Raw genomic sequence first — 18063 nt, 5'->3', positions numbered from 1 at the left:
TCAGACACTATGAGCACAACTATAAAACACTTTTCACACAAATCAAATCAAATCTAAACAACAAGAAAAATGATAATTGATCATGTGTAGGTTGAGCCAATATAATAAAAATGACAAGTAAATCTAAATTAATCTATTTAGTGCCATGCCAATCAAACTATCAAAAATTATTTTTTAAAGCTAGAAAAAATAATTACAAAAATCATCTAGAAGAACAAAAGTTCAAAGACAACAAGAAAATAATTTTTAAAAATTGAGAAAGAAGGTGATATAGTCATACCAAATCTCAGCATTATAAAGCAGCAATAATTATCAAGACACTCTGATATTGACTAAGAAATAGAGTTCTGAATCACTGCTTCAGTATAAACTGTATTATAGTAAATTACCATAGTAATCTAATATATGATAAACTCAAAGATCCAAGCTTTTGGAACAAAAACTCATTATTTGACAAAAACTTCTGGGAAAACTGGAAAAAAGCAATTATGGCAGAAAGGAGATATAGAGCAACATCTCACATCATATGCCAAGATAAGATCAAAATAGATACATGATTTATACATAAAGGGTAATATCATAAACAAATTAAGAGAGCATGGAATAGTTCATCTGTCAGATTTATGAGTAAAGGGAGAATTTAGGACCAAAGAAGGTGTAGAGAGCATTAAAATTATAAATAAATAATTTTGATTATATGAAATGAAAAAGTTTCTGTACAAACAAAACTAATGCAACCAAAATGATAAGGAAAGCAGAAAACTTAGGGGAAGGCCTGATAGAGGCCTCATGTCTTAAATATATAGAGAACTAGTTCAAATTTATAAACATATAAGTCATTCCCCAATTGATAGTCAAAGAATATGAACAGGCAGTTTTCAGACAAAAAACCAAACCTATCTATAGTCATATGAGAAATACGCTAAATCTTTATCAATCAGAAAAATACAAATTAAAACAACTCTAAGATACATCTCTGATAATTTGACAAAAAAAGGAAAATGGTGGATGTTGGAGGGGATGTGGGACAACTGGGACACAAATGCATTATTGGGGCAATGATTGTTAGTAATTATTTTAATTATTAATTCAATTCAATTATTTAATTTATTAATCTAGTGATACATATTTAGTCAATACCCTAATAAAACATATAAGAATAAGTAATATATTAATCCCATATTTTGTATAGATCCCAAAGGAATATAGATTTTAATGGAAGCACCCTAAAATAAGTCTCAAACTTTAATGCAATGTTTCTAGCTACAGAGCTCATTTGCACAACCACAAGAATGCTGACAAAGATATCTCCATCCTGTTTTGCTCAAATTCCATGACCAAACCAAGCATGTGTGGTAGCATGGTATGGCACAACATGGGGTATCTCTCTAATATATTCTTGGAATTTATGTATAAATTGTACTATCCCTTTCTGCCTAACCTAAAGACAAGCCCATCCATTTTGTAACTCTCTGGTACTCAGTAAAGATATTCCTTGCTTTACCCAACTTGTGACCCTGTTAAAACATCATTTTTGTTTATTTGACCTTATGCATTATATGTCAATCAATCTTATCATGGCTCTTTTGCATAGCTGGGTATCAAACTCTATAAATACAAGGAATGGAAGAAGGGGGCATCTCAGACCATGAGAAAAATCTTAGGTCTACTTCATTGGAGGGGACCATGGACTCTAATAAAGTGTCTTTGGCTCAGGGATCTGCCTTTGTTTCTTTTATTGTAGGTTGGACAAGTTTAATTCCCACGGCATGATTAAATCAGGAGGAACTCCCTTGTGCCACTATCCCTGGGGAATGATGATAGTTTCTGGAGAAGTTAGATGAAGGGAGGAAGGATAGGGAGGAATCACCATCCAGGAACTTCCTATTTTAACTAATTAATTTTGCAAATGAGGTGTTATGTTCAGTTATTTCTACCTTCTGGGAGAGTTGAGTGTTGTTGGTGTCCTGTACATTTTGGCCCCTGGGTCAAGGACTCAGTTGTCCTGTCTTAGTTATGTCCCTGGAACAAAGGTGAGTGAAAATATCAATATATATCTTATTTCAATGTGTGGGACTCTGGCACATTATCTTTAGTGAACACATAAATCAAAACTATTTTTCCATCTTTCCTTTCCAATGGAAATATCTTTTCTGGCTCTGAACAATGTTTTTAAAAAGTAAATGAGTTGATTGAGATAATTTAATATTAAAATCAAATCAAATGAACTTTATTTAGCTGAGCTCATTAAAGTCCCAAGCTTGCCACATGCTGGGCCTCTATATTATATTTGATAGAATTCACAAAACAGATAAATAGATTTTTCCCCTTCTAGTTCTTTCTTTTTACAAAATAAAATAAAGTATCTTCCCCCCTGGTCAGCCTATTGCTCAGATCATTTCTCTGACCTAGGCTTAATACTCTGCTTCTTTCTTCCCCCAGGTCCCTGGTAACCATCTGATGATAAACAGGTTACTATGGGACATTTATCCAAAAGTGAGTAGTCTATCAATAGATGGATTCCTGAAAAACTTGTGGTAACAATCTAATTGGGTAAAGACAAATCATATTTTCAAGGCCCTAGAGGACCTCGGTATTTAATAAAACCCCGTGGTTCAAATAATGCCATACTATGGGTTTTCTTAAACCAGGGCATACCTGTAATAGATTGGAACCTTGTTATAACAGTTCATTCTAGAGGAGAATTTGATCCGAGGCAGATCCAGTCAATTTAATCCAAGGAGGTTAAATCAATGAAGAGCTCCAAAGATCTTGTTACAAGGTAGTCACATCCATATGGTGTCCAAGCATGTATACTAAGAGCAATGGGATCATCTATACATTTGTACATACATAGAACACTTATTATGGCCATAAACTTGACTGCCCTATAGGTAACATCATTCATTAGGACAGCATTTCCATCATTATTGTCAGGAACAATCATTTGTTTGTTGAAAATTAACCTGCCTTTTCTTTGATAAAGAGACCTAACTCGGTTTCAATTGATCAATGATGGACAGAAGCAGCTACACCCAAAGAAAGAATACTGGGAAATGAATGTAAACTATTTGCATTTTTGTTTTTCTTCCCGGGTTATTTTTACCTTCTGAATCCAATTTTCCCTGTGCATCAAGAGAACTGTTCGGTTCTGCACACATATATTGTATCTAGGATATACTGCAACATATTTATCATATATAGGACTGCCTGTCATCTGGGGGAGGGGGTAGAGGGAGGGAAGGGAAAAATCGGAACAGAAGTGAGTGCAAGGGATAATGCTGTAAAAAATTATCCTGGCATGGGTTCTATCAATAAAAAGTTATTATAAAATAAATTTAAAAAAATAAGAAAATTAATCTGCCTAAATTTATTACAGTCAAAATCCTACCTGGTGATTTTTGAAAAGTGTTTCAAATTCCCTCAATATTTTCACACAATGACAAGTGTAATCCAGACATAAGGTCTCACTTCAGTTAACAAATTATTTGCCTTATCCATATGTCATTATATAATATGCTATTGAATATATAATATGCTATTGAATGGTTATGCTGATTGCATGTGTTCTTTTATGGATACTGGCTATTTGTGTCAGATAACCAATATATATTTATATATGCTGTCTACACCAATAGAATGTAAGTTTCTTGAAGACACCTACTGGTTTCTTTTTGTCTTGAAACCTCAATACCTAGAACGAAACAAGAGCTTAATAAATACTTGTTGATGGATTGTTTCACTTTTGGGTCTATACTTCTAGCACTTGTACAGTGCCTAGTATATGGATACTTAATAAATGCTGATTGATTTGAAGCACTGCTGGATCTGTAATTTCATCGATGTGGGCATTTCTTCTCCATCTGTGGTTTGCAGCCCATTCATGCTTTCTCATCCTATGATATTCTTTTCTAAGTCTTTTCTATTGCATAGACTGCAATAAAGGCCTTCACTTGGGTTTTAAAAATATTTTGTGGAGCTTGATGCAGCATAAAGGCTGCGATATGTTATCCCATGCTCTCTCAACATTTTTGGATCCTCTACTTTTATGGTCACATCTATGTACTCATTGATGGCTTTTTATCAGATGCAAGTTATCATTAATTCACTTCAATTCTCTCCCCATCCATTTTTTCATTACCCTTCGTAGCAGATTTTTTCTTTTAATAGTATTTATTTTTCCAATTACATGTAAAGATAGTTCACAATGTTCATTTTTGTGAATTCCAATTTTTTTCTCCCTCCCTCTTTTCTTTCCCCCATCCTTAAGATAGAAGCACTCTGATATAGATTATACATGTATAATCATTTTAAATGTATTTCTGTTAGTCTTAGAAAAAGAAAGAAAGGGAAAAATCATGAGAAATAAAAAACAAAACAAAAAAAGTGAAACTAGGTAGCTTCAATCTGGATTCAGCTTCCATAGTTCTTTTTCTGGAAGTGGATAGCATTTTCCACCCCAAATCTATTGGAATTGTCTTGGATTACTGTATGCTAAGAACTAAGTCTATTGTAGTTGATCATCACACAATCTTGCTGTTATTGTAAACAATGTTCTCCGATTGCTTTGTAGCAGATTCTGATAAGATTGCAGTGTTCCATAAATCATACATAGTCATAATAGCTCCAATAGGAGAATACTTGTGTTGAAACAATATGGTGCTGATATATATATATATATATATATATATATATATATATATATATATATATATATATATATATATATATATATATAAAGAGAGAGAGAGAGAGAGAGAGAGAGAGAGAGAGAGAGAGAGAGAGACACCTATGTGTAAATGTGCATGTACACACTGAATACACATTATATATTTAGAGGAAGCTAAGGAGCACAGTAAATAGATCTGGAAAAAGAAGGACTTGAATTCAAATCCAGCCTCAGAGGCATTACTAGCTGTTCCTCCTTCATTAAATTAGATAATAATAGCACTGATCTTTCAGGATTGTTGTGAAGATACAATGAGATAATAACAATGAGTAAAAGGCTAAAGCACACTACAGTTTGCAAGAATAATGGGAAAATTTATTCAATGGAAAGTAAAAATATGCCTAACCATACCATTTACTCATCAGAAAGAAAGATAATCGATGTTTTCTCAATAAAAGCAGGAGTAGAAATGATTGTAATGTATAAACCTGGCCCATACTTTCCCACCTATGCATAATGCTAGTTGGGGGAAGTAGGCACATAGCAGGGAGGCAAATGAATAGGGGGAGATTCATGTATTTGGGGAAATGCATGTCTCTGGAAGGCAAGCAATGATGCGTGAACTTTTTTTTTGCTGAGGCAATTGGGATTAAGTGACTTGCCCAGGATCACACAACTAGAAGTGCTAAATGTTTGAGATTAGATTTGAACTAAGGTCCTCCTGACTTCAGGGCTGGTGCTCTATCCACTGCACCACCTAGCTGCCCCAAACTTATTTTTTTGTTAATATTCACATCAATACTTAAATATGATCAGTTTCCTTATACATTTTAAAACTTCCTTTTATACATTTAAAAACATGGTCTTGAGAGGGAACCTATAGATTTCATCATATTTTCAGAGGTACATGACACAAAGTCAAGAACCCCCGCATCAAGTGTTAAGGACGTTTTCTTAAATTAAAGCTAAAATTCACCTCTTTTATCCAGTGTTGATTACTCCTTGTATCTGTCCATGTAACTACTTCTGAATACCTGTTATTTATTTTTAATTATTTTACATACATATTTTTTCTTTTATTTTTCCTCAATTACATGTGAATTTATTAAATATCCCCCTTTTTTTAAAAAATTGAATTCTAAGATTTTCTCTTTCCTTCCCCTTCCCTCCCAGAAGGTAAGCAATTTGATTTGAATTGTAAAGTTATGCAAAACATTTTTTCCATATTAGCCATTCAACAAGTGCTTACCATATGCCCTGCACTTTGATAAGTGCTGAAGATACAATACTCATAAAAAAAGTACTTGCTCCCAAGGAGCTTACTCTAATAGGGGAAGATAATGCACAAAGAAGGAACTGAAAAGAGGGCTTTGAAGGCCAGCATTATAAAGCAGTAATCATTAGAAAACAATTTGATATTGGCTAAGAAATAGAGTGATAGATCAGTATAAACTACAATATAGTAAATGATCATTGTAATCTAATATTTAATAAACTCTAAGATCCAGATTTTTGGAACAAAAACTCATTATTTGACAAAAGCTGCTGGAAAAACTGGAAAACAGTATGGCAGAAAATAGGTATAGACCAACATCTCATACCATACACCAATATAAGGTCAAAATAGATACATGATTTACATATGAGGGATGAAACCATAGACAAATTTTTATTTTTTTAATTTAAATTTAAATTATTTTCTTTAGGAATAGTTTATCTGTCAAATTTATGGATAAGGAAGAATTTAGGATCAAAGAAGATATTGGAGAGCATTACAAAATATAAAATATATAATTTTGATTATATAAAATGAAAACATTTTTGCATAAATGAAACCAATGTAACAAAAATGATAAGGAAAACAGAAAACTGGGAAAAATCTTTTTGCAACAACCATCTCTGATAAAGGCCTCATTTCTAAATATATACAGAATAGAGTCAAATGTATAAAAATACAAGTCATTCCCCAACTGATAAATTCTCAAAAGAAATGAACAGGTAATTTTCAGACAAAGAAGTCAAAGCTATCTATAGTCATATGGAAAAATGCTCTAAATCACTATTGATTAGAGAAATGCATATTAAAATAATTCTAAAATAATACCTTATATCTAGCAGAGGGGCTAACATGACAAAAAAAGAAAATGATAAATATTGGAGAGGATGTGGGAATTGTGGAACCTTAATGCATTGTTGGTGGAATTGTGAACTGATCCAACCATTCTGTAGAGCAATTTGGAACTATGTCCAACTATAAAACCATGCTTACCTTTTGATCCAGAAATGCCACCATCCCAAAGACATCAAAAAAGGATAAGGGATCTATTTGTATACAAATATTTATAGTCTCTTTTTAAATAATGGCTAAGTATTAAAAATCAAAGAAATGCTCGTCAATTGGAGAATGCCTCAACAAGTTATGATATATAATTGTAATGGAATATTATTGTGCTATAAGAAATGACAAGCAAGATGATTTCAGAAAAGCATGGCAAGACTTATATGAGCTGATACGTAATGAAGCAAACAGAACCAAGAGAACATTGTACACAATACAAACAATATTGTTTGATGAAGAACTGTGAATGACTTAATTATTCTCATAATGATCCAAAGGATTAATGATAAAGGATGCTATCCATCTCCAAAAAAAGAACTGATATATAACTATGTTATTTTCCACTTTACTTCTTTTTTCTTTTATTTGAGTTTTCTTGTACAAAATGACTAATTTGAAAATGTTTTACATACTTGCACATCAGATTGCTTACTGTCTCAGGAAGTGGGGAGGAAACAGAGGGAAGGATAGAATTTGAAACTCAAAACTTTAAATAAAAATGTTGAAAAAATTAAAAAAAGAGAAAGGACCTAGCTCTCAGTCCATCAATTTCCCATCTGCCTGAATTTCAGTGAATGAGACAATGCTGTAAGATTTGAAGTTTGGGACCTTCTCATCTTTTCTTCTGCCCAGATTCTTTCCTGTTTTAGATGAACGAGTTTGATGATAGTTATGATCTTATGACATTCCAATAATCAAGAAAGTAAGCCACCAGAAGTCTGGGAGCAAAATCTGAGTTGGGAGTCGCCAGAAACGAAAAAGTAAATAGAGAAATCCAAAGTGACTGGCAAATCTGAAGGAGTAGCAGAGAGGCAGATTCATCCATCCCTTAACTACGTCACCATGCTGTATTTGTAAGTGAAATTGGTATAGTGGATCTTTTTGCACATAAAGAAAAGTGTGGCCCCAGGTATTGAAAGAAGCTTCTATTTTTTGATCTTCTGTTTTTTGCTCTGTGAAATAAATATCTCTTAGAAAGAGGAAGAGGGAGAGAAACATAGAGACACACAGAAAGACTGAGAGGGACAGACAGAAACACATACGCAGAGACAGAAATAGAAAGAGACATAGAGAGAGATAGGGAGAGACAGAAAGAGAGAGAGACAGACAGACACAGAGATAGAGACAGAAAGAGAGAGATAGAGAGGCAGAGAGAGAGAAAGATTATTTACAGTAGTTGAGCAATCTTTTCTTCCAGTCTGGTCAGTATTGTAGGATTATCTGTCCTAGCAAGTGGTCTTCAAGAGTTGCCATGGCAAAAAATAAATTAAGCACACTGTGCCCTTTTATATATTCTCTTTTGCATATGCACAAACATTCTCTTCCTTCCGTAGAGAGTCCATCACATTGATAAAATCATATATCTATTCTCTCCTCCCCCATATATATGTAAACACATAATCCATATATACTGCACATTTATTTATATACATGCACACACTTATTATAACTAAATACTCAGGAAATTCTGTGCTTCCTGATCACCCCTTTCATTGGCTTTCTCCAACTAAATACTATCCTGATACTTCTGTGTCCAAGTTATGCTATAAATTCAGAAGGTAGAAATTGTGAATATATTTTCTGAATACATAGAAAATTTTTGAATGACATTTAGGATAATAAACTATCTGATTCTTTAATCCATGAGTTGCAGGTAATACTGTCAAAAATCCAGAGAGAAAACTCTGCCTTTATATATTGTGCCAGTAACCCTCCTCAACTCCCAATAAAATTGGAAAAAGAATATTTTAATATGCTGAGGCAGGGCCAAAATCAACCTAAAGAATCAAGTTTAATAACAGTAATAACTCTTACTTGGTTTTTGTCACTACACAAGATTTTTTTTTCCACTTTAAAACAAAATAAAACAAAATAGATACACAGAAACTAAAACTGAAAACATTAACAAAAATACTGGTTTAATCCTCTGATTCTGATATTTATATATGTAATTATTTGTATTTATTCTAAACTTAGTATCAACAAAACATTATTTGAATATACAAAAACTTAATTATACTACATTAAATTACATTCTTTAGAATTTGTTACAAAACAAAATGTATAAAACTATCACCCTTGGGACTATTTTCCTTCTGTGTATTTTTCCAGATTTTGATGTTTTAAAAATGTAGTTATGAATCATAATGCCTGGCACTTAGGAAGCACTTAGTAAAGGTCATTTTATAATATCTGTGTAAATATGTCGTTTTAATTTTGCTTCCTTTGCTCTCCTTCAACTCATAGACTTCTTCCCTTATTTCTTTGTATTCTTCATAGTTGTCATTTCGTGTGATGAAATAACCTTAAGGCCTAATTCAAATGTCCCTCTTTTGACTTTGACACCTTGTACCAATCATTTAATAGCCCTGACCTTGAATTTCCTTATCTGTTACATGAAGAGGGGGGGCTATACTAGATGATCTTAGAGATCCTTTCTAACTTTCAATGTATAACCTTTTTAAAAAAATGATCTTATGAAAAACAAATTGTTAAGATTTTTGGATATTTAATCATTCCACTTTTTTTTTTTTTTTTTTTGCTATTACCAGTAATGCCACTATGAACATTTTTATACTCTCCTTCTCCCTTCTCTCCCTATCTCTTTAATAACATCTTTAGAGAGTAATCCCAGTAGTGAAACTCCTGCATCCAAGGTATGAACCATTTAAAAAATATATCTTTTTTTTTTCCTTTTGCAAGGCAATTGGGATTAAGTGACTTGCCCAAGCTCATACAGCTAGGAAGTGTTAAGTGTCTGAGGCTGAATTTGAACTAAATCTTTTTGACTCCATGGAGCCCTCTAGCTGCCCCTATGAACCATTTTGTAACTCTGATTACTTATTGCCACTTTGCTTTCCAAAAAAGACTGCACCAATTCATATTTATCCATCTATCCATCTAACTATCTATGTTACTATCATCTATCCATCTGCTTCTATCATCCATCCATCTCTCTTTTTTTCTTCCTTCCTTCCTTCCTTCCTTCCTTCCTTCCTTCCTTCCTTTCCATCTGTACATCCTGCCATCCATCTACCTATCTATCTACCTATCTATCTATCTATTTATCTATCCATCTCTCTCTGTTTCTCTTTCTCCTTCCCTCCTTTCCTCCCTCCCTCCTTCTCTCTCTCTCTCTCTCTCTCTCTCTCTCTCTCTCTCTCTCTGTCTCTCTGTCTCTGTTTCTGTCTCTCTTTTCTCTCCGAATTGGTGCAACAAGAAGGAATTGGTTCCAGGAAAATATATATATATATATAAATGTAAACACACATATACCTTCTGGCCAGGATTATAGGATCATATAAGAAAAGGTCATAGAGTTAAAGCTGGAAGAGATGTGAGATGAAATGAAATTCAATTTCAGTTGAAGAAATTGAGGCCCAGAGAGTTTAGTGACTTGCCTAGAGTCACACAGCCACTTTCTGAAGCAGCATTTATAGACCACCTGCTATGTACCAGACACTCAGAAGAGCACACGGGATAGAAACACAAAAATAAGAAATAGTATCTGCCCTCAAAAAGTATACATTTTACTTGAGTGTGGTGAAGAGAAGGAGATATACTATGTATATGCACATAAATAGATACAAGATATATACAAAGTTAATACAAGATAATTTGAGGAACTAAGGGTCACCGGGAACTAAGGAGCTCGGGAAAGACTTCAAGGTCTACATAACTCATGTTACTGATCATTTGCCCAACTTTACCTCTCTCAATTCAAAGCATTAGCTTGAGACTGAATTTCTAGTTTAGACCTGTAATCAAGGCAGAAGAAAGATGGTCTTTGAAAGATAGGAAAGACTGGTACCAGGAAGGAAAGAGATTTACAGGAAGATTAAAAAAAAAAAAGCTTTCTCCCTTCTCTAGAGTTCAATGACTTGGCATCAGTATTGCAGGAAAACCCTGGATTCCCTTAGTTACTGTGCACACACTCCTCCCTCTCCCCTCCCTCCCCTCCCTCCCCCGCCATTTACTTTGCACATTTTAAAATTTTTTTACTTCTCGCTGTGTATATTGGAGAATGTTAGCTCCTAAAATGCAAAGACTGCTTTTTAAACAATTTTATTTTCTTTTAGGTTATACAAGTACATTCATTTTTTACATATTTTCATATGAGTCATGCTGAGAAAGAAATATTAGAACAAAAGGGGAAAGCCACAAGAAAAAAAAAGACAAAAGAAAAAGAAAAGATGAAAATACTATGCTTGGATCTGCATCCAGTCTCCAAAGTTCACTCTCTGGATGTCAATGGCATTTTTCATCCAATTTATTTTTTCGGTATTGCTTTGGATAACTTAATTGCTGAGAAGTGCTAAATCTATCAGAGTGGATTTTCATTACAATCTTGCTGTTACCGTGCACAATGTTCTCTGGGTTCTGCTTACTTCACTTAGCATCAGTTCATGTAAGACTCTTCAGACTTTTCTAAAATCAGCCTGCTCCTCATTTCTTATAGAACAATAATATTCCATTCTATTCATATATCATAACTCATTCAGCCATTCTCCAACTGATGGGCACTCACTCATTTTCTAATTCTTTGCCACCACAAAAAGAGCCTTTTTGTATATGTTCTTTCTCCCCCTTTATGATTTCTTTGGGATACAGACCCAGTAATGACAATGCTGGATCAAAGGGTATGCAAAGTTTTATAGCCCTTTGGACACAGCTCCAAATCCATCTTCAGAATAGTTGGATTAGTTCACAACTCCACCAACACTCTTGTCAGGGATTGCTTTTTATGGCTTTGTTTTCCCTTTTTCCAGCACCTCTTTTAGCATGTAGTAGGTGCTCAGTGAAAACTTACTAAATGAATGAATGGATGGTTGGAAAGGGTGGAAGACCTGGATTCCAAAGCTGATTTTTGCCACTTAACTGGTAAGGTGGCCTGGAGCAGGCCTTCCACTCTGAGCCTTGGTTGTCTTATTTGCCTGTCTCATCTCACAGGGGAAAGTGAACTATAAACAATAAAACTCCCAGAAAAGGTAAATTCTGCTTATAGTCTCCAACCTCTTTAAAATGTACAGAAAATGCAGACTCAACATAAGCTTAGGAAATGCCTCATGGACTGATCCTTGAGGCATTTGACTCCCTTGGGAAAGGCGGGTGCTGAGATTCTCATTGTACAGACTTAAAGGATGTGCCATAGACCAATTCTTCCAATTTTGCAGGGGATCAAATCAGAACCAGAGAGGGTAGTGACTCTGTAATAATAAAAAGCAGGCCAGGGGTGTCCTGGTACCCCCAACTGCCTCCCGGTCCTTTTTGCACGGATTGACTAAGCACGGAAAGACAGACTCAGAAGAGTGGATGATAGATGTGAAGTTGGAAGAAACCTTGGAAGCCATGTGGTCCAACTTTCTCGTTTTATAGAGGAGGGAACAGTCCCAGAGAGGTTATTTCTCTGATTCAAGCAGATTGTAAGTGATAGGGGTGGGATCAGAATCCAGATCCTTCCCTTCTAGCTTCATCCCTGTTGAGATTACAGTGGTGGGAAAAGGGGGACCAGCTGTTAACCATTCAGCTTTGATCCCAAAGCGGTCGAAATTTTCAGGTTCCTGGCAAAAAACTGCTCTGGCCAAGGGCATACAGGGCAGCGGAGGAAGGAGCGACGTGGCTAGAAGCCCCTAAATAGAGAGTAGGGACAGTTCTGAGCGAGAAATTGGCTATTTTTTTTTTTTTTCTTGCACTCCAGGGACGCAGCAGTTTGAGACCCTACAGAATAAGAGCTTCCTTTTATTTTCCCTTCCCGATCTTACAGCTCCGTATTCTGTTTTCTTTTATTCCACCTTCCTCTCTCTCCCTGCCCGGACCGACGCCGGCCGAGTTTCCCCCGGGGCCCTCCAGCTGTTTCCCCCTTGACTCCCAGCTACTGTTCACAGCTGGAGCCCGAGCGCTGCTCGAGAGCCTGCCGCTGCGGTTGCTCCCCGAGGCCAGCAGGGGGCGGCGCAGACTAACCCGTCCCGGTTACCGGCCGGCGGCAGCGAGGCGCGGGCGGGGCTGGGGGAAGGCAGGCTGGGGACCCAGGCAGGCCGGCGGGATCCGCGTCTGGCGCAGCCCTGAGCGCCCTGGCACTGTCCCACGTTCCCACACCGCAGGAAAGCCGCCTCACTAGCTGGGAGGCGACCCTCACGTAGACTGCAGAAATCCACCCAGAAGTGTTTGTGCACCACGAACCCACCCCCCTACCAGGGTCTTGGGGCTGCGCTCGGAACTCGACTCCGAGTGGTCTCCAAAGACCGAGCGGGGACTAAAAACCAGGCAGAAGGAAGGCCTTGGGTGGCCTCGGGTTTAAGCAGATAGTTGTTGTCATTATTATTATTATTAGGAGCTAGCCTGCTCTACCCCTCACCCCGCGCCCCATTTAAACCACACTAGAATAATAAGGAGAGGGGAGCTGGGCATGGGGGGTAGACGTAGAGCCGAGAGGAAGAAGGGAGTAGGCTTGAGAAGAAGCATCATGATTTGCTACGAAACACGGTCTCCGCCATGAAGAAAATCCAGAACTTGGGGCTTAAAGAAAGAAATGTTTTACGAGGTAGAATGAAACTAAGCAGAAAATGGGTTTGCGCTGTTCTTGATTCGTTTCGTCCCCATGCCTGGATTTCGGTAGCTCTGAGTAAGCATCAGAGAGTAGGGCTCCCTCCCGCAGCTGCTGCAGGATTTTGCAACCGAGAAGGAGGCGTTCTCTCCATCCCCATCCCCCTTAGGGCTCCCCATTCCATGGGGTATTATATACAGGCAGGGAGACGGCACCTTCCCTCGCCATGTGGCTCAGACTCACTCCATTCTTCCCCATCTTGCCACTTCTTGGCACAGTCTGTGTTCTAGCTCATTTCGGATTTGGATTTTTAAAGCACATCTTTCATTGTGAGCTTTTCTCACATCGCAAAGAAGCGGACAGCTTACATTTAACACTTAAAGCAAGAGGCATTTCTGCTGGGAAATAGGCGTTCTGCTCTCCTTTCCTTTCCTTTTTTCTTCCTTTCCCTTTCCTTTCCTTTTTCCTTCTCTTCCTTTCCCCTTTTCCTTTCCTTCCTTTCCCTTTTCTTTCCTTTTTTTCTTCTTTTCCTTTCCCTTTCCTTTCCTTTCTTTTTTCCTTCCTTTCCTTTCCTTTTTCCTTCCCTTCCCTTCCTTTCCTTTCCTTTTCCTTCCTTTCTCTTTTCCTTTTCCTTTCCTTTCTTTTTTCCTTCCTTTCTCTTTTCCTTTTCTCCTTTCCTTTTCCTTCCTTTCCTTTCCTTTCCTTCCTTTCCTTTCCTTTCCTTTCCTTTCCTTTCCTTTCCTTTCCTTTCCTTTCCTTTCCTTTCCTTTCCTTTCCTTTCCTCCTTTCCTTTCCTTTCCTTTCCTTTCCTTTCCTTTCCTTTCCTTTCCTTTCCTTTCCTTTCCTTTCCTTTCCTTTCCTTTCCTTTCTTTCCTTTCCTTTCCTTCCTTTCCTTTCCTTTCCTTTCCTTTCCTTTCCTTTCCTTTCCTTCCTTTCCTTTTCCTTTCCTTTCCTTTCCTTTCCTTTCCTTTCCTTTCCTTTCCTTTCCTTTCCTTTCCTTTCCTTTCCTTTCCTTTCCTTTCCTTTCCTTTCCTTTTCTTTTTCTTCCTCCTCCCCCCTCACTCTATTTCAGACAAAACAGACCACCCTAACATTTATTAAAGTTTCTGGATCGGTTTTTAGATTTCTGGGATGACCAAACTTGTGTGTGTGTGTGTGTGTGTGTGTGTGTGTGTGTGTGTGTGTGTGTGCGCGCGCGCGCCCCTCCCCCCTCTCTGTGCACGAGCGGAGTAGCCTATAGAGCAATGATAAATATCCCTGTTGATCACTTGATTGATTACCTCTCGGAAAGGTCACGCGGGCTTGCAGTAATTTCCTTTTGCCTCAGGCTCCCTTTTCACTTTTACTCCAGCCCGACAGCTCCAAGTACACAGGATCTTTATTTTTATTTTAACCCCTAAATGCAATCCCCCTCCCCCGAAAACAATGCAGGCGAGAAAAATCGGATAAAATAAACTCAGCTCTCCTCTCGGCCAGTCCTCCGGCCCCCTTTCCCCCCTCCTCTCCCTCGTCGGCTCCTTCTCCCGCCTCGCCTCACCTCCCTTTCTCAAACGTATTCTGGACACTGCTTAATAGACGAGTGTCTTGCAAGTAAACTCCATCGTCCCTTGGGTCCGTCTTTCATGTCTGTTACTCTCCCCCCCACACCCCCTTTCTCTCCCGTGGACTGAAAATTCGGATTTAAACCACCAGACAAGCTATTAATTTACCCATGCTACCCAGGGTCCTGAACCCAATTAATTTCTAATAATTATAGCCCAAGGGGGCTAGATAGATCTCCCGGCCTCTTTCGAGCTTCACCACTTTTCGCCACTGAGGTCAGCCTATAATAATAAAGTGTGCATTTTGCAACCGATCTCCAAGAGCAGTGAGTGAGTTATGGCAATGAATGGAAATTGTGTCCATTTGGACTAATTGAGCGGGGGGCCGAAAGCTGGAGGAGCCGGGAGAGTAAATGAAGAGAAACTGTTTCATTTCGACGCGAAGAAACCCCTGCTTGCCTCTGGTCACCCAGAGAGAGCTTAATTTCTTAACAGCCAACCCGAAAGGCAGCGTCGGGTAAACAGCGTTAATCATCGCAGCCACAATGATGAAATTAATCGGACCCGAGGCCCAGAGAATGGCCGCGGAGCTTGAATAACACAAGGTGAAGTTCACCGCACAAAGACAATAGCTGGACACATACCTCAGTCCCGAATTCCCGCTTCCCCCTCCCAAAGCTACTGATCCCATTCTCCCGGGAGGAAGGGGAAAATGCCCCATGCTACGAAATGCATGGAAACCCGGCTCCTTACGTTCCCATTATTCAACTTTTAAAAATAATTGGGTGGGGGAGAAACGTCTGACTTTTCACCTTCACAATTCTCGCCTTCCTAAAAGTTCCCCTTCCACCTCTCCAGTGTCCTGATCCTACTGGGGGAAATAAAAATAAAAATAAAATAATTAAATTATTATTATTTTTTAAAAGAATAACCCATCACAGTAAACCCACAGGCTGGAACGACCTATTTAAAGATAGGGCTTACAGAAAGTCTATTTGCGTAGGAAGACTCTCTTGATACGGCCCGCAACGCACAAGTCGCTCAAACTGAACGAATTTGGGGCGTTCTGAAGTGGGAGGGGGTCCTTTAGCTGGGAGAAGAGGAGGCAAGTCCGCATATAAGTGGAAAGCTCTCTCTCTCTCTCTTTTTTTTTTTTCCAGACGTAGAGCGTAGGGAGTCACTTGAGAAGCGGGGAGTTGGAGTTCTCAGGAACACAGAACACCTGCTCCAGCTCCCACTGCTGGGACTGCAGACAGGTGAAATTGACAAGGCCCCCCCCGGAAGTGGAAAGGGAACTGGGGGGCCCAGTTCCCTGGATGGTTGGGCCAAAAGTTCTAACTGCGTGGAGGAGGTATTACTCCCAGAGGCTCTAGACATTTATTCCATCTCGTAAAACTCACACAGAACACTTTAACCCCACTTTTGACACGCATGCACACACGTATTCAGGATGGGGAGCAATTTTTTTTTTTTTAAAGAAAGAAAAGACAGATAATCAACAATCAATCAACAAGCACTTACTAAGCGATCATTATATACTATTATGTGCCAGACTCAATGCTGGGCTCTGGAGTTATAAAGACAAAAAAGTAAAGTAAACCCTGCCTTCAAGGAGCTAACCTTCTACTTGGGGAATACAATATATGCACAGGCAAGAAAATGCAGCATATATGCAAACTAAATGCAAAGGAGCTTGGGGAAAAGAAAGAAAACGGAAAAAAGGAAGAAAAAAGAAAAGAGGAAAAAAAAGAAGGAAGAAAGGCAAAAAGAAACAAGATATTTCAGGCTCAAAGGCATACAGACTTGGAGTTTTGGTTCACATTTAGGATTTAAGGGGGAAATGAATTACCTCCTCTTTCCCCAATGCCCTAGCTGGAAACATAGCAAAGTTTATTTAGCCTATGCGTTTAAGTTCTAAGGCGTTTCTATTCATTGGCCAGAACTAGCCTTCTTACTTGGTAGTAAGTTCGAAAGGAAGTGGCAATATTTTGTGATCTGAAACTGTGAATCAACAAGGTAGGGAGACCAGGGGCCCCTAGAGAAGAGAGCCATCCAAATACTTAGAAGTAAGACGGGAGAGCCTTAATCTTCCCTGTCTGTCTCCAAAATTTGGGGATGAAAGAGGTGAGCTTTCTTCACCCTATTTTGTTTATTTTTTACTCTACCTTCTTTTCATCTGAATTTTTTCTCCCCACCTCGCTTCTCCTTTCTGAACCCCATGTATTTTTTTTTATTCACTAGAAACAAGGACCCCAACCTAACGTCCTTGATTTCCATTTATTCAGATATTTCGAATCCATTTGCCTTTAGGAGGTAAAATGCCCTTTCAGATGCTTATTTGGTTCTCCACTCTCCATCTCTCTTTCAAAGGGAGCCCCCAATTATAATAACCACTAAGAAGAGGGAAGATAATGATAAAGGAGAACGAATCTTTCTTTAAAAGTCTCCATCCGTTTGGGAGCCAAAGCATTGGGGGCTTTTCTTTTCTTGAATTCAAGTACGATCTTTTCTGTACTGGGGGAGCCCAGCGGCTGTGGGCACACACAATGGTGACCGATTCTCTGATTTTTGTCCAGCTTGTTTCAAGCAGCAATTAAATGTGATCAACACAGGGGTTTGCCCGGTTCTCACTAGCCTCCCCAACGGTTAGAATCAGGAGCAGAACCGAGATCTGCAGAAGAAAGAGGGCACAAAGAAATTGATCAGCGATCAACTTCTCTGGAGTTCCACATGGGGGCCATCCAGTGCGGTGGCTACCGCTTCTCACTCCCGGAAGGTTTTATTTAGACATTCCAGGAAATCTCCCACTCCCCTCTTCTCGTTATTTCTTTTTCTTTGAGGACCTTTCCTGAATCTGAGGAAGACATCCTAAAGCTAAAAGCGACTTGGCAGATCTCGTTTTTGGAGCCCACAGGTAGCCTGTACTGTATGTACATGTATACATGTGGAAAGGCACAATACCTGCGGGAAC

This window comes from Antechinus flavipes, chromosome 3 (genome assembly GCF_016432865.1).
Source record: "Antechinus flavipes isolate AdamAnt ecotype Samford, QLD, Australia chromosome 3, AdamAnt_v2, whole genome shotgun sequence".
NCBI classification, from domain to species: domain Eukaryota; kingdom Metazoa; phylum Chordata; class Mammalia; order Dasyuromorphia; family Dasyuridae; genus Antechinus; species Antechinus flavipes.
Note: the sequence above shows the minus strand (reverse complement) of the source record.